This window comes from Epinephelus lanceolatus, chromosome 16, assembly GCF_041903045.1.
Source record: "Epinephelus lanceolatus isolate andai-2023 chromosome 16, ASM4190304v1, whole genome shotgun sequence".
Lineage (NCBI taxonomy): Eukaryota > Metazoa > Chordata > Actinopteri > Perciformes > Serranidae > Epinephelus > Epinephelus lanceolatus.
In genome coordinates, this window is record NC_135749.1 from 19,197,501 (window position 1) to 19,222,175 (window position 24,675).

General features: G+C 40.9%; 1 protein-coding gene across 1 annotated transcript in view; it reads left to right on the top strand.

Annotated features, from left to right (window-relative positions):
* Nucleotides 1-24,675, top strand: part of atxn1a (ataxin 1a) — a 121,533-nt gene that overhangs the window by 67,475 nt on the left and 29,383 nt on the right. Inside the window, exon 3 of the mRNA XM_033636572.2 lies at nt 22,061-22,176. The gene's annotated coding sequence lies outside the window, so the exon portion shown is untranslated. The remainder of the gene's footprint in view (nt 1-22,060; nt 22,177-24,675) is intronic.

Sequence of the window (24,675 nt, forward strand, 5' to 3'; positions counted from 1 at the left end):
ACAAAAAAGAAAAAGAACATGGTGGCCAGTCAGAAGCCTGAAAAACAGCTGTTAGCGCAAGGCTACCTGGAGTAGGGATCTCCGTAGGTCATCCTGACACCTACATTCCTTAGTATAGTGGAAGAGTAACCCAACATTAATGTGTAAACATGGAAGAAGTCCTCTTAGCAAGGTTAGGCCAGCAGTATTTTGTCCACGTCTGCCGTTGTACAGTCTCACAAAGAAGATAACCGTGCAAACCCTGATGTCTTAAGTCAAAAGCTCAGTTTTCCTTGTCTAGACATCTTCACCCTGTATGGAATTATACAACAGGTCCATTTTAAGTGGCTTAAAAAGCAGTATCAGTCAATCATATATGTGTCACATGAAGTCACACAAGGTACAGCTCCAAAGAAATGCGATCTTTGCCTCTTTTTACATTGTTTGCTGCTGCTTGATAGTTGTCCATGTTTCGGGATGGTTCTGGTAATTAGGGCTGGGTAGACTTTATCAACCGAAACTCAGCACCAAGTAGTACTGAAACATCTCTCCAGTCAGACGATACCTGCATTTGATCCTTTTTACACCGATGGTCTGATCCTGGACCATCCCGTCTCCCCACTAGACCAGCAGACTCTCTGTTGCAGCCATCTCTATTCACCATAAAGCACACGCCTCCTCCCCTCCTCTCGCCAGAGTCCTCTGCTTTGTTGGTGTGGACAACAAGGCCAGAACTCATAGAAAAGGCTATGTTTTCAAATATATAATATATGAACAAGGCCAGTTCTGTACTGTTATGGTGAAAATAATGTATTATTATATTTAATAATCTTTCCAGTGGAGATTGAAGAGGTTAATATTGTCTCTTTCAGTATGCAGTATGACATTGAGAAAAGATGGGAGCAAACAGGAGGACAAGAAGAGAGAGGGATGAATGTCATGTAGGTTGCAAGCGGAAGAGGATGAAAGAGAAAATGAATGACAGAGGAAATGGAAAGATGGAAATAAAAAGGCAGAATTTTACAGGGCTGTAATGTCATGTTGACTTTCATGCAGAGAAAGAGAGAGACTGTGTGGGTGTGCATTATGTTTATGAACCCAATAAAATATCCCCACTATCCCAATGAAGAGGACAGAATGTATACACACACACACACACACACACACACACACAGTGGTGTTCACACTCACACATGCCCACAAACTAAGAGCTCATGGCAGGGAGCCATAACGACCTTCTATCAGCCAGCGCCCAGTCATAGTAATGATGTCATCTTCGCTCTCTCTCTGACACACACACACACACACACACACACGCACACACTTAGAAACCAATGCATTATACATATTCAGTCTTTCACATCACTCACTAGACCTTCAACACAGACATGCAGCATCCTCTGTGATAAACAGCAAATTAACATCGTGAGAGCATCTTCACTGAAAGCTTTTTTTAAATTGCAGTCACGCACAGTAAATGTAGGTTCAAATGGCTGAGGTGTTTACATATGTGCATGAAATTATGCATACACACTTAATTACGTCCTTTTCACAGCAGACACTTTGATAGTAGGAAAAGCAGCGGCCTTACTAATAACAGTACCAATGTCACAGTGTGACAGTGAGCCAGCATGCACAACACCAGGATCCTGGAATTGAGCCAAAATCGATTTTAAGATTTACACTTGGGCTTTTACCAACGTATCAAAAGACCCTATGTAGCTTCACATGCTCACCTAAAGATTCAAGAGATACAGGTTGACATTTCTGTGCACATGCCTGTGTGGGATGTAACGTTAAGGTTCATCTGCATAGAAAGTAAGAATAATAATGAAAGCTCAAAATGATTGTTAACTTTAACTGTAGGGGAGAAGAAGCAAAGTAATATACTCTCAATCCAGGCTAAAGTCAATGAACTAACATGTCATATTATTAATGCATGTTGCTTACCCTAAAATAGGGGGGCTCCCCTATGTTGCTCATGTGGTTGACTATTAGTATGGCTTTTGTTGTTTACTAGGCAGAATTCTCTTGCAGATTAACATTAGTGCCAGTGTTACCTTTACAGCCTTGTGGGTATGAACTGTATTTGAGTGACCTTTGGTTTCCTTAGGCTAACACAGTCAGCTTTAGCCTGGGTTGTAGCTGATAGCTCTTACAGTCCAGCAACTCTGTGGTGAAGAATGGAAGAGAGATGTTGTGATAACGTTGCGTTTAACAGATGGTTTATGTCGTCTGTGCAGCGAACACAAAAGACGGCCCTTTTTACAGTTGTTATGCTGGACCCTTAGCTTATCTCGACCACTATAACTTTAAAATAGCAGGCGCTTCACTGTGTTCGTTGCACTTTATGGCCCGGTTCTGGTACTTTTCTTCACACACATAAGGGTCTCACTTCCCATAACCTGTCTCAAAGGGGAAGGCTTGGCTGGTAACATCAGTCATTCAAAAATGAGAACTGTGTGAGTTTTGCTTTTGTATTTAGCAGCAAAAAAGTTGCGGCATGATGAGTTTGAGCTAATTTGCCTTACTCGTTAACGCACATCCTGCAATGCGACAGTCAGGGCTTTGAGTTTCAGTACTGTATAGATGTTTCATACAAAATTTAACAGTGCAAAAAGCGTATTTTGCTGCAATTTGTTTCCACACACCTTTGAACGAAATGAATGAAATGTTCTGTAATGTCAAGTAGCACCATACATTTACTGTCAGCTGTCACACCACACACACACACACACACACACACACAGTAGAAAAAGCAGGCTCACTATCAACCAGTGGGAGTGCCTATACGCAAGTAAGTGTGTGTTTGTAAGAATGCATACATGTGGATGTGTGTGTTTGTGTGTGTGTGCGCGCAGTTCCCATGCAAATGTAGCAGAGTCCTCAAAAACAGCGGGGTTATAAATAGATGTGGCTCAGTGTGTGACTGCTGAAAAGAACCCACACTCTTAAAGGAATATGACACCCATTAATGTGCCTCTGTGTGGTAGACTTGTGTGTGCTGGCTTGTTTTTATATCTGTCCTTCCTTCCTGTTCTGTCTTGCTTCATCTCCCCTTCTTTCGCTTTTGAGTTTCACCTCTGTCACTGGGTTTTTACTGAAAAAGTACCTTGTTACCTGATTTAAGAGACCGTAGTAGCCAGGTCTCTTGCTGGTTTTATTTATATTTGCATACTGTTTTATCCAGTAACCCACAAGTACCAGGTTGTATAAAATTCCCTCTTGTAAGACCAGAGTGAAAAACAGCTGTGCTGCTGCCAGAACATGAAACATCAATGCTTCCTCAGATTGCACGTGTGCAGTAACTTCGAGGATGTGCTGCATCAACATACTCGTTTTCATCAGAGCAGAATTGCTAACGCTCTGTCAGTTAACCAATTGAGCATGGAATTGAGCCGCGTGTAAAACATCCTTCGAGTGCTCATTGACAAGTGTGTTCAGTGTGCAATAGGCCACACATGAGTAAACTGACTCGTAGGGCCACAGTACTATAGAATCTGCAAGTGTGGGGAGTGGAGGGTGGGCCAGGGTGAGAGACAAAGTGACAGACTTTGAGAAACGGCGATGAAAAGGCAGCGAGGGAGACGACAGAGTTGTGCGGTTTGTGAAGAGAAAGACGGAGACAAAGAGAAAATGCGGGCGGGTGAAACTACTGAGGAGAAACAGAGTTAACAAGGCGTGCAAGAATATTATTTCCCCAGACCAAGCAGCCCCAGTAACAACCACAGCAAATAATGAGCTCGACTTTATCAGCCGTGCAGATTGGTGATAAAGCCATGTACAGCGCACATTTTCACGCTGCCGAGTAAGACTCATCTTCTAGGCAGTGAGAAGACACACAGTGATGTTAGGTTGTGAATTTTCTCGCGGGGCAAAGGTGCAGAGAAATAGCAACCTTTGTCGGCTGTCTGGAGAGGGCAGGTTTCATTACTGTATTGCCTTTATTTCTCTAATGTTTTACTGAGGAATAATGGAAATTATTATGATTATAAAAACAATGTTAAGACAGCATGAGCTCAGGGTTGCTGTCATTGATAAAAAGCAGTTTTATTTAGAATCTTATTGATATGGTAATCTGGTAAGATCACATCATAGTTTGAGTTTTGGGCTTTTATCTGCTTTGATTCTCACTAAGTGCACATGATGTATTGTATACTGGTTTTGCAAACATATCCGACCACTATTAGGCCTGCAGCGGTTCTCCCACAACATGTCTTTAATACAGTTTGTCTAATTTCTTCCTCTGTCTTTTTTTGTCATCATTTTTTCTCACTCAGCTTCCTTCCCTCCCTTCATCTGTCTGTCTGAGTTTCTAGTGTATCATTACTTTGGTTCAGAGGAGGGTAGCACAGAGCTTGTCTTGCAGCGGGGTGTATCGTGCGTATATGTGTGTGTGTGTGTCCCACCAGTGTTGGGAGCAGCATCTCAGGAGTGCTGCATTAGCCTTTGAAGATGTTAGAGAGAAAGATAGAGAGAGAGAGGGAGAGAGAGACACTCAGACAAGTTCCTCTTTCTTTTATCGTACTCGGCCCCAACTCGGTTGCTTTGTGTCTTCTTTTGTGTTTCGTCTCTTTCTTTTATTCATTCTCTCTGTTATCACCCCACCCTCATCTGCCACTGCATATTTTTTTCATTTCTCATCTTCTCTTTTTTTAAAAATCTATCTTGGGTTCAAAGATACTCTGTTTTCATTCTGCGGCGGTGCAGTGTGTTTGAGTCTGGGTTTAACTACTTTTGATTGTCTCACTTCCTGCGCAGACGGAAAACGAAGTCGAGCTACCATCCGCAATATTAAACGCTCATTGAGAAAATATGACCCATCACACAGTTAACAACTGGGGTTTACATTTTTGCAGACACGCTTATGTAAAAGGAAAAGAACAAGAGAGTGACTTAAAGATCCAGTGTGTAGGATTTAGTGGCATCTAGTGGTGAGGTTGCAGAACTGAAACACAAAAACGCTAACTGCCCATTGCTTGGTTTGTCCGTTCTGGGTACATGGTGGACTCTGTGGATGTATGTAGATATAAACGGCTCATTCTAAGATAACGAGAACACAATTCTTAGTTTCAGGTCATTATAAACTAATTAAAACAGTTATGAATTCTATATGCCATTTCCGTTAATAGATGCCCCTAAATCCTACACACTGGACCTTTAAGAGGACATGTGACTTATGCATTAACCTGTGACTTCCCTTATAAGATAGTGAGTCTAACCATCAATTGGGCCACAATCAGCAATCATTACCTACTAGATTTTTTATTTTGTAATATGTGATCACAGTGGAAATGAAACCTCTAACCTTGGCAGAGAAATGCTTTATTCATTTAGATATACAGTGCGGCATACACACTGTGCATATCTATTAGTTTGTCAGCAGTGGTACACAAAAGAACTTTACATTTCAGCCACATATACCTCACCATCAAATCATTATCATCATCAAAGCATCTTTCTTTTTGTTTTACCTTTTCTTCAAAGACACAAGTAAGACAGAGAGCAGCACCTCTGTTATAATCTATCTGGAAAGCTACCAAAATGAGTGTGTGTTTACAGTATTGTTAATAGAGCTGCAGTATAAGACGGCCTCCAGCTGTGCTGAGTGCCTCGTAACTCTCTGTCGCATTATATCTGGGCTCAAAATCCATCCTTCAGAGGATAAAATAATGCACGTTCCCTTTAGACTACAGCCATGAAGAAATAATGATGGAGCAGATGTTTGCAGTACAATGAAAACTTTCCCTGACATGTTTGTTTTTAGAAAAAACTTTGTATTGTTTCAGCCCTTTTAGCTCCTGTTTAGTCAGTGTTAGCTCCTGTACGCCTTTCAGATGTCTCATTCTGTGTAAAGTCTGCCCAAGAGCCAGATAAGTTTCACTGCTCAGGTGACATCAGAGCAGGCCGAGACACAATTGTTATTTTGTGACGTGGTGTGAGTCTTGTTTCAATGAATGGTCATCTGAGAGGCGTGTCGGTGTGTAAGTGTGCATGTGTGAGATTGGTAAAGTGATAGGCCACATGTGAGAGGTTGAACAGAGCATCCCCTTACAAGTCAGTCAAAGCTGCTGCACTGCCGTGAAAAAGAAAGTGGGATAAGCTAGAAGACTTTTTTCCTTCCCTTGATTTCACCAGAAACCCCTGCAGATTATTCATAAATGCCCCAGGGATGATCTGCAGAAAGAGCTAGGAAGGTAACCAACTGTGTTGCAGCAGAAAACAGAGCTGTGAAGTTCTGGATCAGCTTGTCCCAAAGTGATCCAGACTTGAACAACACAACGCAGAGAATGACCTGCTCCAACAGCAGCGAAACCCCTTTCCACCACCCAAGGCCCCAAAACTGGACATCCATAATAAACTGTCTGGTGTTTTTTTGACAGACTGACCTTAATAACTGGCTGCTAGGAAACCCAGATGTTGCTTAGACAACAGAGGAACAAAGATTCAGTTAGGACACAGCGGAAATGAGCAGCATATTTTTACTTGTGTTATGATGTGTTTAACCAAATTAACTGAAAAAAAAAAAATACATAACTTTATGAATAAAGCCGTGTAGTGCAAATTTGAGACACATCTGCAAATTACATCCTCACCTGCCATCAGAGAGAAAGCAGATGTTATACCTGCTGCAGCTGTAAATTTAATCCACAGTTTGCATGACATTATGTATTTGCATGTAAATGCATTCTTTGTATCCACGCACTATATTTAAATTCCTAAATAGAGTGCTGCATTTGTGCATACATAGGTTTCTAGATATTTTCCATTTGACCTGTTTGACAATATGTCTTCAATTAATGTGCACTATTTCACAAGCAAATTTGAATTTAAAAAAAAGAAAAGAGCACAAAACTAGTTGAAAAAAGGGAAAATTAGCAGCCAAAAGTGCCTTGAGAAATGTGATGAATGAGTCCTTTCTATTCATCACTTCACACAACACACACATTGTGTGATAATCACACACTGTAGATAATCTCTGTTCTCATATTGAATGTAAAAAACTAGTAGTCTTTGTTGCAGCATTAGAAGCAGTGATCGCACAGCAGTGTCTGCTACTTAGTAGTCAAAATAAGAACCAGACTGTCTAGCTACGTGTGTGTGTGTGTGTGTGTGTGTGTGTGTGTGAGTATGTGTGTGTTTAAAAAAGCAATCTGCCCGTCTGATTATCTGTAAAGCAGTACAGTATGGGGACATCTATATGTTCTAATACACATGTCTGTGCATGAGACAAGTTTCTGTGTGTGAGACAGACTGACCCGTCTGTCCTGTGAGCTGAAGGACTGAGATCACGCACACACACACACACACACACACACACACACACACACAGCGGCAAGGTCCAATTGTCTGGTTGCTGGGCAATGAGCTCACAGCAGTTGACCATAACAACCCCTCTCTCCATCAATCAGCTATAGAGTGCTGTGCTCTAGTAATGATGTCATCGCACACACAAACACACATGCACACACACACGGAGGCCACACACTTATCTCATCCCCTTTGTTTTGACCTTGGGTTGCTCATCGGTGTGTGTGTCTGCGCTCGTCTGAGTGTGTGTGTCACTATGTGCAGGGTGTAAGAGGAATGAGCGGTGATTGTCATTGCCTTGCAAAATATTGCAGAAGAGGATGCAATCTGCTTATGATATGAGCTACATAAATCTCACACACACCGTGTGCATAACAGGCACACACACCTTGTTGCACAGACTAGATTCCTCAGACAGTGCGTTGCACATTTTTAAAACTGTTATTTAACTCTGAAAGGTTATCTTGACTGTATTTTTTTTATTATTTATTTCTTCTTTCTAACCAAAATGTTCCACAGCACACTCATGTGGTTACACACAGTTACACATAATAATCCATGGAGCAACATCATGGAGCACTCTCTCATTTAGACGAACAAAAGATACCCCAGGATGTAATGTGCACATCTGTTGTACAAATTCACAGTGTGTTAGCGAGACGTGCCACAATGCACATGGTGTGTATGTGTCAGCTTTAAGAGCCTCAAGAGTATTGTGGCATTTAGCGCTGAACAACGGACACATACAGCACATGTTTTCACACTCAGACACACCATTACCGACATGATTATGCCATTCGCTGAAAACTGTGTACTTTTCTCACTTCTTGTTAATGCACAGTGCTTCCCTGACTGACGTAGAAAAGGTTTTGGCCTTGGTGTAAAATGACTCAAAAAGAGATGTGTACTCAGTATCAGCCACACTAAAGCTTCACACGACACTGAATGTGTTTTCTAAAATGCAGACCTCAAAGTATTTGAGGACATTAAGACATTTCAATAGAATGACTGAAGTGGTACTTAAAATTAAAAGACATCACAGGGCCTTAGAAAATCTGTAGTGAGTGTCTGAGTCTGACCATGAAACTGAACCTCCTTCAACCGAACACACAAACAAGCAAATGTGCAGTGTATCTGCTTGAAATGACACCTTCCTGTACCTACACACATGCACAGACACACTCACTCTTGCAAAACTAATTGCTTCAGGATGATGCACACACTACCACACACTCATGCACACATTCTCCGGGTCCAGCTGTGTCTCTGCCAGGCTGTAGGGCAGGGGGCCAGCACAGTGAGGTGAAGAGAGTGGCAAGAACACTAACTGGCAAATCAGTGGCCAATTAAAAACGCTCAGCACTCTGTGTGTGTGTGTGTGTGTGTGTGTGTGTGTGTGTGTGTGTGAGAGAGTGTCCTTGTTTGACTGCCAAGGATAGGGTTGGCACAGAAAGCACGCTTCCTATTCTCTCAGCATGCCCCCTTAACGCAGAAGCTTACACACTAACACACACACAAACACACACAGCCTTGGATTTGTCTTACCCCATTGTCTTTATTTGGGACAAATGAATGCATGTCCTCTCTCTAGCTTTGTGTGGGTGCATGCATTTATGTACATGCCTGCGTGTGTGCTCCACCCACAAGTGAAGTTGTATAACCTCACAAAGTAAAGCTGAGAGAGGACACACTACCCTCCCTACTTTATTATACAACAAGAGACATTGTCATGAATAGAGAAGGTGTTGGGTGTTGACACAGTGACAGTATGTCTGTGAATGTGTGGAACAAGTGAAAACCGAAAGTAAAAGAAACCTTAGCTGCCTCCTTGAGCTAAATAGCACCTCATGAGACACCAGGGTCCAGGTCAACGAGTAAATATTTTGTCAATTAGTTCTTTGTCTTATTGTCTTTTTGTGTAATGTTGAGTCATGACTTTACTTTTCTGAACTTTTAAAAACTCAAACGGTTTCTTTTTGTCCAACATTGTGACATGCTGCTCTGATTAAACTACATTAAAGTACAATGCCATCAATCATAAACTGTCATGTGCTGAGCTGAGTTGCATTTTGTCGTGTGAACTTTTACATGATGGTGCAAACAGTCGTGGAGTCTTCAAATACTGAACATGAACTGAAAGAATATAAGGTTTTCTTTGGCTAAAAATTAGTTCTGTTTTCAGATTTGTGACTCCTTTGTGTTTCTGACTTTAATAAATTAGTCACCGAATTTGGAGATACATGGTTTTCCCTTAAAGGTCAATGTTATGTTTTATAAAAATGTGATAACTTCTTCTGAAATTAGCGGGGTCAGTTTTTATTTTAGGCTTAGCAGTGCATATTCCCTATTAACAGTGGTTCCCGACCTTTTCTTTAAGGACCCTAACATACCAAGGTGACGGTCGGTCGACGGTGAGGGCCTAGTTTTGGTGGTGTGTCCCACACTGTTGGCTTTAGTTGGCTCTTGTCGTCTTTTTTGGCTGATTCAACATGTTGAATCAATATCGGAGATGGCTGAGCCCATCGGTGAATAAAGTCACTGACTAAGACTAGTTGATCGTGGTAAAATAACTTTGTTTAAATTGTTTTGTTCTGTTTGATTTTTATTTCTTCTTTCCTATTTCATTTTTGTTTCTCTTATTTAACCTTATTATATTTATTATTTATTTTCTCGTTACCCTATAAGATGTACATTATTCATATTCCTTGACTAAACAAGGTCAGGGTGGGGTCAATTTATAAGCCCTCCTCGGGTTTCCGACCTCACCTGCACATTCTCTAACCCACTCTCTATATAGAGTGATTTGTACTGAATCTATAATTTGTTATTTTTATATGTGCAAATGAACAATAAACAAATAATAAACAAATAATTGGCAAATGAGCTCAGTGCATAAGAACAGAACAGGAGGAACAGAAGTGAGGAAAGTAAACAAACGACTAAAGTGAAGGGGCATGAGATCAAAACAAACTTGTCATATTTGGTAAGATTATTTTTTTTTTAGCAGTTGAGCTCTTTAGCAGAAACGATTCATAATTGTTTGTGTTATTAGCACATGGTAAATATCTTTTGTTGTTTCAATATTGGGTTGTGTTTTTAATGTGCTAACTGGCTAAGTAGTATCTTAAATCTATCCTGTCAGTCTTCCATTTTCCCTTTTTTGATGACTAGTACAGACTACCACCATCTAGACCTTAAGATGTTCTACTGCACCCATATCAGATGAACTCAGAGACCCTTTCATTAACACCACCTTTCAGGTTCCAGATGTGTTCATTTGTCACTTTATGCAACACCATTCACAATATTTTTTTTCAACACAGTTTTTACAATATTGTTACAGTATTTTTTCATCTAATTATACTGTTGATGTTTAGGTTTAAAAAGTTGTCATTAAGGTATTTCAACTGTTTAGCCATTACTGTTAGCTATTTCAATTGTATACACATTACTTTTAGTTCACTCTTTCAGTCATTTATACATTACTTTTAGTTAGTTAACTATTTGAACTATTTTAACCGCCTTTAAAAGCACTTACACATTACTTTAAGCTAACCGTTTCAACTGCATATTTATTTCTTTTAGTTAGCTAATCTTTTGAACTATTTGTAACCATTTTTCAAGGCATTTACATATTACATTTAGCTAACTATTTTAACTACATATTCATTAGCTCTAGTTAACTCTTTCAGCCATTTATTCATTACTTTTAGTTAGCTAACTAATTGAACTGTATATTCATTATTTGCAGTCACTTTTTAAGCATTTACACATAACATTTAGGGAACTGTTTAGACTATCTGCTCACTTGCTTTTACTTTTCACACTCTCTCAGTTGCAAGTTATTGTGTTACAGCTGATTATATTTATATAATCATTTTTTTCTTTTCATATTTGTTGAGCTATACGACAATATTTCCACGTATAGAAAAATTGGGAATCACTGCTCTGTATTGTGCTGCGTGAAATCCAGTTTTACACCATTGTTCCCCCTCTTTCCCTTTTACATGTTAGCATTCAATCAGGTTTAGTCAGCCTATCATCAGCTCCTGCAGTTCCAACTTGTATTTATGTTATTGCATCGTAACCAAGCACCCATTGATTCATTGCACTTTTAATACACCCACTATAAAAATGCCCCAAATTAGGTCAGTTTTCATTTAAGAGAGTGGGCGAGAAGCATGACTTCCATCAGTCAAACTTTATGAAGTGTGCCAGTGGGCTGTAGATCACTTTCAGCTTGTAGTAGCAGCCTTCCTTGTTACACTATGGTTTGATTGCAAATATCCCTGATTGTCACTCACATGAGCTTGAGACCGCAGGGTTACTGAGCAGAGAATGGCTATAAATGGTGTCTGATTGGCCAGAGTTGGGAAGTGGAGGGAGAAAGAGAGAGAGAGAGAGTATTGTAAACCTGGAACTGCTGACCTTTATTTTATGTTTGTCTTTACTGAATGATTTGTATGTGCTTCCTGGCATGTGATCTTTCTTTTTTCTTTTCCTTCCTTCCAACAGTGTATCATAAAATTGGATATTAAAAATAGTTTAGGTCAGCAGCAGGAATTTTTGTTATTGCACTGAACCTCACACAGCTGCCACGTACACACTTCCAGTAACACAGCAAAAGAGTGTGGAATGATAGATAAAGGATGGTGGTGAGTAAAGGACACCAGTCTTTCCAGACATGTGTGCACCCAAGATAACATTCCTCCGTGCTTTGAGCACCTTGAACCTGAAAGGGCTGATTCCTCACTTGTGGTATGGCAGATTTGTTAGAGTCTAGGAAAATGGGGTTGTGGTTGAGGAAGGCATTTCCCCTTACATTACAGTGATGGTCAGTCTACACACACAAAAAAGACTCACTGCATTCTTCTGCCTCAGCCAACCAAACAGCTGTCAGACACTACGTCAGCTCCCCAAGTATTCTGTCGATGAGTGTGTGATCCTGTGAGTGGGATTGTCTGTCATATTTATGATAAATTATCAACTGTGTATTACAGGATGTGTAATGGGTCTAAGCAAATAGAAAGAGAAACTGAATGCCCAAAGCTTTTGATTTCATCAGAAAGAAATCTGAAATTTGTCCCAGGACATCAGCTGTTTTACATTAAAATACGAAAATACAAACAATATTTAACCAAATTAACAAAACCATACTACATATGCTACAAATCACATCAGACATTATGGAAAGTGAATGCAATGCAACAAATTAAAGCAAATCTTACCTTTCTTGCATTTCAAACAGCACTTAGAAAAAATTTAAACATCCACAACTCCACCTCCCTCCAAAGGCCTACTCCCCCCTCCTCCATTACGTCCTCATTACGTCTATGATAGATGTAGGTGTTGGCAAGGTAACGTTAGATATGCGGAAGAGGAGAGCGAGTGTAAAGTTGCAACCAAAAAACGCAACCCCCGAGTTTTAAAACTCAACCGGAGTCAGTGATGACTGATGAGTTTTAGAATAAGGTTACATTGCTAACATCAGATAGTAGCGTTAACGTAAGTGGAAACGCACCAAGAAGATAACGTTAATGTTTCAGAGGTTACGCTACAGTAGGCTAACCTTAGCCATTAGCAACTGGATGCCGTGTTGTCATATAACGTCATATGTTATATTAGAAGCAAACTAAACATAACGTTACCTGTCCTGCACAGTCAAATGCAACCCCGGAGTTTTGAAACTTATCGGGCATCAGTGATGACTGATGAGTTTTATAATATAACGTAAATGCTAATGTCAGATAGCACTGGTGACTGGCTCTTCAATTATTCCTATTACATTCAGTGTAAAACTGACTTTATTGCCCTGTCTCCATGTATAGATATTTTTAAACATGGATATTTTCCCCTAGATTTCAAAACACAACCACACTACCAGCTGTCGTTAGCTATCTTCTGCAGTCTCCTCTTGTCGCAAAGGTAGCGAAGTGTACAGGTGAACGTTATCTTTATTTAAAAGGATGACTGGAGATCTCATTGCCATTTATTTCCCTCAGATAAAGGACCAAGGAACTCGCTTAATGATATGAGTGATGCCCTGGACATACTTTTTACTTCCACTCCTCATTGACGTCAATCCCGCTCTCAAAATCGCCTCACCATCTGCTGGTTGGACGAGGCCTGATCCAAAATTGTTGTTACTGGTGGACCAAATAACATCCTGTGCAGCAATACTAAGATTAAGGGTGCTGACAATACATCAACAAACTTGTAGTCTGCCATATTATTATTGTTATTGTTATTGTTCCTATTGCACGCTCATCGCACAAAGCAACAGTTGACATGTGAATTGAGGAGGTGACAAAATTGTTTTCCAAACACTCACACATTTTACATGTCCACATGGATACAATGTAACCACCTTTGAAGAATCTGCTCAGAAAGCGTAATAAAAAAAATCTCAGTGAACTAAAACTCTTTTGCATAGAGCCAAAACAAAAAGGAAAATATCTGTACACAAATAGTACAGGGCCTAAATCTTCTGCGTGGTGGCAAAAGATGATATTCTTCAAAGTAAGTGAAAGAGGGATTGGATGTTATGTTACCTGCCAGAGACAATATTCTTTTAGTGTACGCAGCTTGAAAACTATGCCATGTTCCCACACATCTTTCTGTAAAGGCTCATTTAGAAAAAGCAAAAATAGTCATCAATACACAAATTGTAAGTGTCAAGCACGTTGATTTAAATGTCATGTTTCTATCATCTGTACCCAGTTCTACTGTAACCTTTAATCTTACTTTTACACAGCAAGAATTTGGCCTCCAGCTCTGTACTTTTCACTGTAACTGAGTTACTGTGGGGAATGTAAACTTCAGAGGCTTTTTTTTTTTGGTAAATCTTTTGCTGATGTTAGCCTTTGAATCTGGTACTTGTGGTTGCTCAGTCTACAGCCATCTAAAAGAAAAAAGATGGCACTGTTAGGCAAAACTTGTACAGTAGGCAAAGGATCTGGCAGCAGCTATGGCGATTGTGGGTGGACTTTTTTTTTTTTTTTTTTTTGACTACACTTGGCGAAGAGAGAATGGGAAGAATGCGAGTGCTTAAACAGATGAAGTGATAGTTGAGTGGACAAAAGTATTCATGGTGTAACCACGCCAGATGTAGTCAAGTACCGAGAAACACTCACACAGAGAACACTTGTTAGACACGTTGAACCATCGCCGCCTTTGGATCCAGATCACCACGTGCACACACATGTAAAAATGACCAATAATTGTGAACCCATTCACCTGCTGTGGCAGAATACAACAGCAGGACATGCGCATAATAGACTGTACTTTTGTCCTTTTTCAAGTGTGTACACCACTCATTCAGTCACTTGAACACTGTGTCCAACATCCAGCTGTACTTGCAAACCCTCACCTGTTACCTCATTTAAAGTTTCTCTTGATGGCAGAGTCAGGTAGATGCATCAACATGCATAAAAACATCTCTTTGACCCCTGTGTTTCACTGAGTGAGGCAGACTCACAACACAAACACAAATATTGTAGGCATGCTTTGGTCTTTTATGCACTTGTGCTGTAGCACTGAAGCTGCTTGTAGCTGTTTGTGTAGAAGTTGAACGCACTTATTGTCAGTTGTATTGGACAAAAGCAACTGCTAAATGAATGTAATGCAATGTAGTGTAGGTACAATACAGAGAAAAACCTCAAAGCACACATGACTGACATAAAAAAAGCCACAAACACACACATACACACACACAGTTCATTGCAGGTGCTGGCTGCTCCGCTGTGCTTTGCAATTCAATCAGTCGTTCACTTAATGTGGTTTACTCTGAACCATTTTCTGACTAATTTAGCCTGCCTAATTTCTGGATTGGACATGATGTATTGATACAAAGTGTCTTCAGTTGTGTGTGTATGTGTGTGTGTGTGTGTGTGTGTGTGTGTGTGTGTGTGTGTGAGACAGAGTGCACACTGAGGAGTGTTATGTGTTTGTTGTAAGGAAAAGCTTCTAAACAGGCTGAAAAGCATTTATATTGCATTTATAACAGCGGCGAGCGTTTAAGGTCGTGTTTACTGTATGTTCTTTTCATTAGCAACAAATAGTTCCACAAAACAAGAACTGGGACTGGTTGTACATTTTAAGTCTGAGCATCTATATCACTTGTGTTATGTTTACATCATCATCACAACAGATTTGTTTTTTCATTATGTTTTAAAATGCCTGCCAGGCTTACAATTTAGTCATTTCAGAAGATGCCTCTTTACTTTCAGCAACAATTTCATTTAGTTATGTAAGAGCTTATCTGGGTAGTCTGAAGGCTCCATCTACCCTGGCACCTCCTTATGAAATGTGTTGTGTCTGATTTTCTGTGTAGTTTATTTAAACAATAAACTATTAAAGGCCATGTTTTACAGTGATAGCACAACAGCTAAGGGGTGTTGTTAGGCACAATATGGATCATCTCTGTAAACCATGGCCTCAAGTAACTTACTGCTGTTAAGAAATGGTTACTACATACACCTGGTAATGTTTCATACAATAAACACAAAGAATCATTCTTCCTTGCTTGATATCAGACAGAACTGTCAACTCGATACACTGTTGGTATTGATTTCCATGGGGGTGGGGGATTTGATTTTCCCTAGCTAAACACTTGAGACCAATGGATCCCCCTTAATCTAACGTCCTTTTAAGTCCATAGTGATGCGCAGCAATGCAGAAGTACTTGTTTTGCCAGGGTTTGAAGACTGGACTGGGGTGAAGTAAAATAAAACCACAATGTCAGGTGATACTGAGAAAACACGTCAATTTAGGACAGCCTCGATAGCAACGTGTATCTCGTCTATAGCGCTCGCAATTGTTGTTATAAATCCTCATTGGTTCCAGCACGCTGCTTGACACCATCTTGACAACTGCTCGATAACGGCCCTAGTTCCGCCCATCGTGCTGATTGGCTAATTGTGTCCCTCTCCGGCAATTATTGTTTGTTTTTATATTTTAACCAAGAAACTGATGTTTCATGTCACAATGCCAAACAAACCAATCAACTTGAACTTGGTGGATTGGGCGGATTCAAGGGTCTGGAGCCAGACAACATTCTTCCGCTAAGCAATGTTGTACTTTAGCAACATTTAGTAAAGTGGTTGCCAAGCAGCTTGAAATGGGATGAGATTTTCACAGCGCAGTCTCAGAAAAAATCGTGGTTTCACACTATCATGGTATACGGTATGACACAATTATTGTTATTATTGTTATTGTTATTATTATTCTTGTTGTTGTTATTATCAGTCACAGTGACCCTTAAGGAAAGTTTGTTTTTTTTTTTGGTTGAATAAACACTTTATTATAATTAAAACTTAAGTCCAGTTCAGACCAAAGATTCTAGACGCAACCAAACGGTTTTAGGACATTGCAGAGAAAAGTTGCAGTGGCCTGACTCACTCAGTTGCATATCAGCTCAGGTCGGCTCTTGCAGTTGCGAGGGATTCAACCTGTTCAATCGCGGGCAATGCGTCGCAGACCGTCTTGAACCTTGTAACCAATCAGCGGCAAGGTTGTGCTTTTTTTTGTACAACTAGGTACCCATGTGGGCCGTACGCATGGGTGCACGTTGTGGCTGTTGCACACACACAGTAGTAGTAGTTGTCACAGTCAGACATTTCGAAGACAATGCAATGCAACACAAATAAAAGCTAACGTTAGGGTATCTAATCACAGACGGTCGCGTACAAGAAGAGTTGAGTGCTCTGCTGATGCATCCATGTGCTTTCTGGGGTTTGTTGTTCTGTTCAGCTTAAGTTACACCGTAACGTACCCGTTGCTGTACAAACGACAGCGGTTGACGTGATGTTGCAAGAGCCAGTCTCAGCTCGGTGCCTCGGTGTGAACTGTACTGTTGCAAAACGTTGCAAGGTCATTTAGTTAGGGTTTGATACACTGAAGAAGGCTCAGGCCGAAACGCGTCTGTCATTTTGTTTGGCTGTGTGTTGCCCCATTAAAACATAGATTTTGACTCCAGTCTTTTGTGGGTGCTGTTGCCTACTAGGTTCTTTGGAATACCTCTGCAACTTGCACCCATCGCGATTTGAAATATTGGAGTTGTGCGTCCTCCTTCCTTCAAGGTCATTGCAAGGGGAATCTTTGGTCTGAAGGCTGCTTTAAAGGCAGAATTTTTTAATGGAAGTATGTGTAAGAAGTGTAACAGGCGGTTGAGGATCTAAAGAGATCTGCATGCGTAGGTGAGATTCTCCATGCATTTGCTTGTTTTTTTTAACACTGCAGATAAGCAAGTACATGTACACTGTATGATAACTGTCAGTTTTTATACCCTGGTATACGATTTCACAGTGTACCACTGCGACCCTAACACAGACGTAGTGGAAAGTGCCAGCTGCTTTACAAATCTGTAGCAACATGGAGACAAAGACGTTCCGCCTGTGGGCTCTACTAAGCATGCCGAATGTCATAATGTTGCAGTTACATTACAACCATATATGCATCTACAATCTGCAACAGTTATGCTCATTTCTGTTACAGTGTGGCTGTATTTGCTGAGAAACCAAGCTACACTGAAACAAAAATGATATCGCTAACAACTGACAATATAGCCAGAGACAGGTGATGACAGGTATTTCTCCAACGATGCGACAGGACAAATCCCTGTAGACTCCTTTTGTTTCCTTTTTTTAAGTGTTTTTTTGTGCATTCAGTGACTGACACACAGCATTGTGTACTTCTGACCGTTCTTGTCCTGCCACATAATAAATGATTTGGGCTTTTTAGGTTCTTTAGCTCTGCACCCCATTTGACAGTAGGTGACTGATTGGTGCAGTAATACTGAAACTGTAATGTGCTCACAACTGTGTGTTTATAGAGTTTTTTGAAATGGCTTTGAACGCAGCTCAGCCAATCACAATCAAGGACTGGAACGATCCATTTTATAATTAGTACTATCTCAGACTGGCAGTATGTTTCCTCTCGCAGTCTCATTTCTTAGAATCAATATTTTGTTGGATTTGTTAAACAGAATTAATCTCTGTTAAATACATTTCCTTTCTTTCAGTTAATCCCTCGCATGTGCTTCCCTCATTTGTTATGGTCTCAGCGACAGGCCATAACAGGTGATATATTTAAACCTGACATCTTTAAAGACTCGGTATCATAGTGTTTTCCCTAAAAGTTGGCAGAGTTTTGGAATGAAACCCTCACTCTCTCTGTCCTGCTCTGCCCTCCCTCTCACTATCCTCCTCCTCCTCCCTTTTCCGCTGACATTTTTCAGCTTTCCATCCTCCCCGCTGCGCCTCTCTGGCTGTGCCAGTGTTGTCCTCCCAGTGAGTTTCTATCTGCCTCCTCTCCTCCACCATCTGTTTCTCTCTCTGTCTCTATTCCTTTCTCCCTCTCCATCGCCTCTCTCTTCCTCTGTGTCTGCTTTACCTCTTTGGCCTTTCTATTCTCTCCATCTGTCTTCCTTCCTGTCACCTCTGGATCTCTCCTACTTTTTCTCTCTTCTTTTAACTTTTGCTATGTCTCACTCTTTGTTGCCCGTCTCTTCTTTCTCTGTCTCTACCTCTCTTATCTCCATTCCTCTGTCTCCCCTGGCTTTTTAACACCATATGATGGACTCCTTTGCCAGTTGGTGTCTGCTAATCCGTGGCCTCAGTACACATCTATTTTTTCTTCCTCTGTTTCCGTCTCACATACACACATTATGGACATCTTTGGTGCACACAAACCCTGCTGCTTTCTGTGTGCCTTCAGCTTAATGCATATGTGCTTACATGCTTAACTTAAGCCTGAAACTATACTATAGCCCACTGTGGAAGCCTATTGATTTTCCCATGTCTCCCATACCAGACATTCCTCTGTGTCTTCCTCTCATTATGCATCTCCCTCACTGTCCCATTATCATACCTCATTTCCACCGTAGCTCTCAATCCCCTGTAGAATAGAGTCATCATGCATAACATAGCAAGTGTGCATAGAATGATATATCTCACCCTTACCAATGTAGCACACACACAACCAGCCACATGCTGCAGTTCCCCTCTCTATCTTCCCGAGGCTGGGAAAAAAAAAAAAAAAAAATCCCACAGCTAGACAGTGGCACACACACAAACACTCCTACCCACCTCCTTGTCTTCAGACATGTAAGAAGTGGGTCAGTAGGATGTTTGACGTCCCACACACCTTCCCACACACACACACCACAAACCCTTACACACACACAAACACTGCAGCTGACTAACAGCAGGGAACATGTCTCTCGTATCCCCGTAACATCCCCATCATTCCACCACAACCTGCCTAATTAGTCCCACAGAGTGTGTGCACACTGTTGACGATCAGCCGGTCTGTCTCTTATGCCGGTGTGTGGGTGTCTGCTTAAGTCAGCTTGTTGCACATTTGATGTCTTTAAAGATGCACTAGAGTTTTTTTTTTCCTTCCCATGAATATGACAGGTCCTGTTTATAATGATGACCTGTATTTGCATTGCCGTTTTTAAAAACAATAAAACATTAGGCAGACAGTGGCAAATGAAAGCTACAGAATGAAAAGATGCACAGTGAAAATGTCAAACAACAGTAAGGTTTAAGGGCTAAAGTGAGTGTTAAACATTCAGCAGGAGGAATGGAAATGCTTTGAAGCCTGTTGAGAGAGCGTGTGTATATACAGTGGGTTTTTATTGGTCTGTCACTAAATGTCTAAAAACATTCTTGTGTATCTAAGCTGTGACCCGCTTCACTTTGAGTTTGACATGAGCGACATTAATAGATATGCAAGTGGTATGTGACATTTTTTTTATGCCTTCACGCCAGCAACAGCCGTGGTTAATTTTGGCAGCTATCTTAGGTTTAGTCTTAGCCTTGAGATAAAAATACTTTTTAGTTTTAGTTTCATTTTAATAATTTTTATCCTTCATAGTTATATTCAACTCAAAATGTTTTAGTTGACGAAAATTCATGATATTATAGTCAACTGTTAGTCATTACTTTGAGTCAAAAGACTTTAATTAGGATTTGTACCTAGGTTCATTGTAAAACTGACTTATCAATCTCACTGTTAGCAAGCAGAAAAATAAGTTCAGACTGTTTACTTGCAGCACAGCTACACTCACAGATATCCGAGCCTCCTACCTGCCTGTCAAACAGCAATCAAATCTGGACCTTCTCTAGACAGTCCTGATCTGAGTGGAGTCCTGGGGGGAACAAATGTGAAGACAGGCGGGCCTCCTGTGGCTGCTTGCTCTGCTGCCATTCTTCAGCTAACAAGCGGAGCTGCTAACAACCACCGCTGCAGGAAACTAGGAAACTCCACAAATCCATTCAACAGCTCCACCATCCACAGTCAGACACACAAACAGCTGCTTATTTACTGCCGAATTACATTTTACAACTCGCACGGACTGACGCTGCTGCGGTAAGAGTGTTTGCAGGCCAGAGAAACATCCTGGTGCTGACTATCTACTGGAGTTTACAGCCAGTCAGCGCTCCGATCTCATACGGCTATAGAAAATAATTGCAAGCACGGCCATTGTCGGCTCACATTTTAAATGTGACATTTTTGTCCCGTCCGGTCCCATCTCGTCTTGTCTTGCCTCGTCTCATCAATTAAAATGAAACGTAGATTTTGTCATAATTTTTTTCTAATCAAGATATGTATTTTTAGCTTGTCAATGTCTCATCTTTGTCACATAAAAAAAGGTTGTTGACAAATACTTTTCCTCATAGTTTTCGTCAATGAAATTAACACTGCCACTTGTCCATCCTTCTCATTCTTGTGAACACAATATCTCAAGAACACCTTGGTGGAATTTCTTCACATTGGCCACAAACATCCTCTTGGACACAGCAATGACCTGATTAGTTTTTGGTGGTCATAGGTCAAGGTCACTGTGACCTCATGTGTCTCATTCTCCTGAAGGTGATATCTCCGGAACAGCCTTAGGGATTCTCACCTCAAGAATCAAGATTGTACTGATTAGCATTTGGTAACTGAAGGTCAAAGGTCAAAGTCACTGTGACCTCACAAACCATGTTTTTTGGGCAAAAATTGATATGCTAATTATGACAACATTTCACACAAATGTCTAGGGTAAAAATGATGACGTGATGACATTTTCTATTCAAAAAGGTCAGCTTGACTGTGACATCATAATGTTCTGTAAAAACACATCCATTACTCAACGTCATATCTCAGGAACAGAAAGGGAGACATTTGGTCAGATACTGAATTGGTGACACTAATCTTGGGTGCTCACCTTGAAACTGTGCTGATTGTATAGATCTTTTGTGCTGCTGCAGGGAAGATGTGTGTGAAACATCTATATTTTCACAGCCATGGATGTAAACTGTAACCGCAATGTGACTGGTTTGGAGGCACACAATCATGAGGTGGTAATTCTGGTTTTGAGATATGCAATTAGGTGTACTCTTTTTTTCTCTTCACCTCAGTTTACTTACTCCGGTGCATTACCATCATCAGCACCAGTAGACATCCTGTAGTGCTTCTGCTGTGCTTTATTGTGGAATCTGTACAAATGTGCAGATACAGAAAATCAGAGGCTGCTGGGAGAGACAAATGTTTTGCATGTTCTCTGTTTGCAGCCACGACTCTATTTGAAGCAAGATGTGAGAATCCCATGTTGTTGTTTATGCTTATGGATCAAAGCTGAGATACATATGTGGCTTTGTTAAATAAACCTTGTGATGCATGTACAACGATGCGTACAACACAGCAGTGTGTCCTGTCATGTTACAATCTGTCCTTTCCCTACTTTAGTGTCAACTTTTGTTGTTGTTGTTTCATCCACCAGGGAGTGCTGAGTCCCTGAGTCAACACACTACATTCTGGGATAGTCTGGAACCCTCTCCATGGGCTGTACCACCTGCTGACAAACCAGGGGGGTCTGGAGGAGTTGTGTTGAATGAGGTGAGATTGTCCCCGTCTGTTAACATGTGCCTACATTGTGATTTTCAGTTAAATCCGTCCACTTGTTGCCATGTAAGCTGGTTTTATGAATAGACGGAGACCTATATTATATTTTTAGTTGAGCTGGAATTGAGGTTGTGCTTAATAAGCCAGAGGACAGTGGTTCACTGCTTACTGCTGAATCATTACTGACACACTGCTACCATGTTGCTATTACAACCTAAAAGCTTCTCGTCTGACTGTCATGTTTAATTTGATGTTATGAGCTCTGACGTCAAGGACTTTACAGCCCTTTGTTTTCCTCATAGCCGAGAGCCTTGCTTTGCTGATAAACCTGTCACCCTGGTCACAGCCCAGATGCATGTGAAGTAAAGTGCATTTGATTTTAACATGAGTGAAGTAGCAGCTAATCACATGCACAGCTTGGAGTGACTGAACCAAGGTTTTCCTCTCTGTTGCTTTGAGATGGTTCAAATTAATGTCTCACTCTCCTTATCCTCATCCCCTGTCATGTAATATAATGACTTTATCTAACAATATGTTAGCTCTTTCAACCTCTGTGTAAAGGTTAAAGAAAAACAGTCAAACAAAGACAAGAAGGTATTGAAATGAAGCCAGCAGACCTCGGCTATCTAAGTTTGTTTCTTGCCCATGCTGTGTTTTGAGGAGATGCACCTTTTGAGTTAAGGGAAAGCTAGTCTGGCTAGTGACTGTGTGTGTGTTCATGAGACTGCATCCGAGCTCTCTGTTGGAGCAGCAGTATATTTTCATGCATAACACCTTCAGGAACCAGTTAGTGAAGGGTCCTCCTGCAAGAATGGAAGCCGTATTGGCAGTGCTGAGAGTGCGAAAACACCCTATAAATAATGTCTTTGTAAGGCCCAAGGAGGGGGAGAATGTATTGTAGTTTATCGCTTTGTTTATATTCATTACTTATGTTTGTGTTTGCGTATCTAATGTATATGCATGTTCATTGACGTCTGCCATTCTCCAAATTACTTGCGAAACCACAAGCTACAACTGCTTTGATTTTCCTCATAAATGCTCTCTTTTTTTTGTGGTAATATTGATTCCCAGGGGAGAAATTCTCTTTTCACTTTCTCCCATTCCACGGGGAAATAAGATTGCAGGGTCAGCTGCAGAATAGCACCTTCGGAGCCGCTGGCGATTATCTTGCTCGCAGACATTTCTGCAGAGCAAATGCTCTAGGTCAAGGATTTGAACTCCGGCCTTCTGGTTGATGGATAGTCTCTCTGCTTGGTATAAGGCTTTCTTCCAGCGAGCTGAAGAAAATCAATGTGAACAAACATTTAAGCAAAGTTTCTCAAGTTCTCTCATCCCCAGATTGCCTCGCGTGTTTGGAGATGAGTGTTATTTTCCACTCGCCTCCCTCCCAGAGGGACGCTCTGCATGTCTGTTTACTGCTGTCGTGAGCAATAAACAATGGACACGGGTGACTTTAATAACAAACATTAACCAACCTTCCACCAGGAGCCTGCATGCAGAGTGGAAGATTAATGTTTGACTTTACTAGAGTGTCAGGATACTAATTGGCAGGTTAAGTCTCAAGGCAGCACTGATCTGTCCAGCTATGAGCTAATAATATGCATCACAAACTAATTAAAAACATTTCATTATTGCACAGCACAGGCATCAACAGTGCAGACATTAAAAAGTAATACTGGGTGAATGTTGTGGGCAACAACCTTAACTGCAGAGAAAGGCATAAAGTCTAGAAGGGAAGTCATTGCTAATAATTAATTTGCTTGATTTTTTGTATGAATGACTGATAAATTCATATATCATCATTAAAGGAATTCTTTATCTTAATTAGCATTTGTATATCAATTATTCAACTCGTGATACATGTTATTTGTAGGGCTGTCAAAATTGCTCAAAAATGACGTTCGAATATTCCTTCTAGAAATAACTCATAGGTTCGAACCATTCTAATTTTTTTTTTTGCATTATGTCCACAAGAGTGCAAACTAATACAAGGAAACATACTTGTATATGTATTAATACAAGGAAACATAACTACTTGTAGGTATTTTTATTTCAACATAAACGTCTTTGAAAACATTTATATACCTACACATTAAAACACATAAAACAATTATCTATAACATTACGTTATAAACGACCGCGGACACTCGCTCGCCCCCCATCTCAGGCCACACCGCCCGTGGAAGCTCTGCGAATAGCCTCGAAGTGCCTCGAAGCGAAGCTTCTGCGCGAGCCGCGAGCAAATATGTCAAGCCAGGTGACAGAGACAACAGCTGGGAGCAGAACCGCTTGTCGACCAGCGTGGAGAAATGCGTGTCTGATGTGAACGGAAGTGCTCCGGCTCGCGCGAGAATTTCAGTGCGCTGCGCTTTGCAGCACTTACGCGGGTGGTATGGCCCTGGCGTTTATGCAGTGCGTTCAGTGCAGCGGCCCAGGCCAACGCCCACTCACAAAGAGGACAGCTGCGGTGGTGTTTTTTTCCCCTCCGCAATC